Source organism: Loa loa (genome assembly GCF_000183805.2).
Source record: "Loa loa unplaced genomic scaffold supercont3.356, whole genome shotgun sequence".
In the NCBI taxonomy this organism is placed as follows: domain Eukaryota; kingdom Metazoa; phylum Nematoda; class Chromadorea; order Rhabditida; family Onchocercidae; genus Loa; species Loa loa.
The window spans coordinates 43153-45867 of record NW_018108536.1 but is presented as its reverse complement, the minus strand read 5'-3'; positions in this window follow the sequence as shown (position 1 = coordinate 45867).

Below are 2715 nucleotides of genomic sequence, written 5' to 3'. Positions count from 1 at the left end.
CTGTTATTATTACCATTAATGTTATTAATGTTGTTATTCTTGTTAACATCATTATTATCATGATAATTGAAGAAAAAATAACTTCAAATTATTTTCTAATTTTGGTATGTTTTTTAAAAATAATGTTGTTTACTTGAATACATTTTTGAAATTATTATATTCTCAAAGATTTCCAAATTATCTTAAATATATCGAAATTCTTTTTTAGTTTTATTGCAATTCAATTTCAATTTGAATGTTGACCAATGGTCATTTTTGCATTATTTCTTTTAGTATGATTTTGTTTGTTTTGTATTGATAATTTTTTGCTTTATATATTAATATATTACCAATTTATCTAACTTTTTCGATGAAATGTTGATGAAATGAAATTGAGCTAAATATGTGCGACAAATTTATTTTACTATCCAAATATTCGCATATCAAGAAAAATTATCTATCAATTTCAAATCAGTAATTCATCTCAGAGTAGCGACTAACGATTGTTGTCGCAAAAGTGATGGAAACATTGCTATGCACAGTTTATAATTCATTGAGCTTTTGTCATCTCCAAGTGATTTATGATTATCACTATGTAGGAATCATTGATATTCTTGATAAATTATTAATTAAGATGGCTGAGATGTTTATTGGTATTAGAAATCTATTTAAATGATTATCAATATCAGGAATTATTATTGCTAATGATCAATTGTCATATCTTTTTGATGATTATTGACCAATAAATAACTACTTCAATTAGTAATTAATTAGAAATTTTTTTTTAAAGCTTTTCAAAAAGGAAAAAAATCCAAATATTTGTAAGTTCAATTCCACTTACTGATTTTAATAATTAGGGAAAAACATAAATGAACGATTTTTAAGTTATGAATTGTTTCAATAAATTACCATATATATCGGTAATTAAATTAGTAAATGAGAAAAAAGTAAATGAATAAGAAAAGTAGATGAAAAAGTAAATGAAAGATTTTGTTTGATAAATGAAATAAATGAATTTTAGACCAAAAATTTAATTAGTTAATTAAAATTTAATTAGTTGATTCTTTAATATATATATGGCAACTAATGTTACGTACCTGATAAATGATAAATATCAAACAAGATAATTATCTAATATTTAGCGTATATATTAGATACAATGCTATGTTTGAAATGATTGGATAATATATTCTTCTTATCTACCTTTACTGATAATTATCATTCATATATGTGTTCCAACAAATTAATCATCTATTATTGTTATTAAATCACAAAAATTTTCCTAAAAAAAGCAAATAAAATTTAATATCTTCCATAGTATACCTTAGTTAATTATTGCTTAGCAGTAAGTTAATTAATTTAATTAAGTTAATTTAAGTAAGTTAATTAATTATTGCTTAATATATGTAATAATCGATATTTAAAAAAATCCCTCACTTCAATTCTATTTTAGCATATGTTTGTGATAAATTTATAAAAATATCTTTTAATCTATTTTAACTTAATGAGAAATTTTAATAAAAAAAAAATTAAGTGACAAATTTATAAAATTTTTTTTTTAAAAAAAAACTTCAAAATATTATATTATTATAAATTTTATTGTTGTAATAATTTGTTTAATTTATCATATCATTATTAGAAAATTAGCTAATTTAAAAGTTAGCATCAAAAGCATTTTTTTTTTTTGCTTTCAATGCTTTAAAGTGCGATTATTTCAAAGCCTATTTTAAGATATACTATTTTAAAAACAATTTTAGTAGCTCTATTGAGCGAAAAAATATTGATGTTAAATCAGGTTTAAATTAAATTTTCCAAAGACTATGCTTGTTTTCTTCATCTATCAAAAGGAAAAAAAAAAAAAAAACCAACCCTATATTTTGGTATAACTAAGCTATCCTATGTTAAAACAATTCTCAAGTTTCTTCTTTTACGAAAATTTTTGAATTTTTTTTTTCTTTTTTTGTTTTTACTTTCTTCATAAATTAATTTTTTTCAAAAAAATTGTCAAATATTTCCTTTGAGAAAATAATTTTTAGGGGAAAATATAATCTTTAAATTAGCAAAAATAATTTATGTCTAAATTAAATATTTGATAAATTTTAACCAATTATAATTATTAATAATTGAATGTTTGCAATAATCGAAATTATATGTTTAATATGAATGTTTTATAGGAAAATATAAATTACTACATTTTATTTCTTTCTTCTGATGTCAAGATAATTTGTCAAGCTTCAAGCTAACCCCCTCCTATGGAAGGCTAAAAGGTGAACCATTGTCTAATTAAATATGTCATAGGTTAATGAAGCTAGGAAAAAGGAAAAGGAAATGATTAAGATTGGTGAGAATGAATGAATAAAGGGTAGGTTGTAATAATTATAGTAAATGGTATTTTTATTAATATACCGCTACCATTGGATTACATATTTACTTATTAGCATATTCATTTTTCACACTTATAATTTTTAATTATAACAATAATAAATGCTTTATGTGCGCATAATAATCTTTAATAAATGGAATTATTTTATAAATTTTAATTTAAAATTAGAAAAAAAATTATTCTCTAATGTTTCTAAATTATTATTCATTTCATTTAATTCCATTTCATTTTTTTCAAATTAATCGAAAAAATTAAATTATTTTTCAAATATTATACAATGATAAAAAGAAAAAATTAAAAGAAATGAAGAATCAAAAAAATCATTTAAAACTAATATCGATAGTCATTTAATT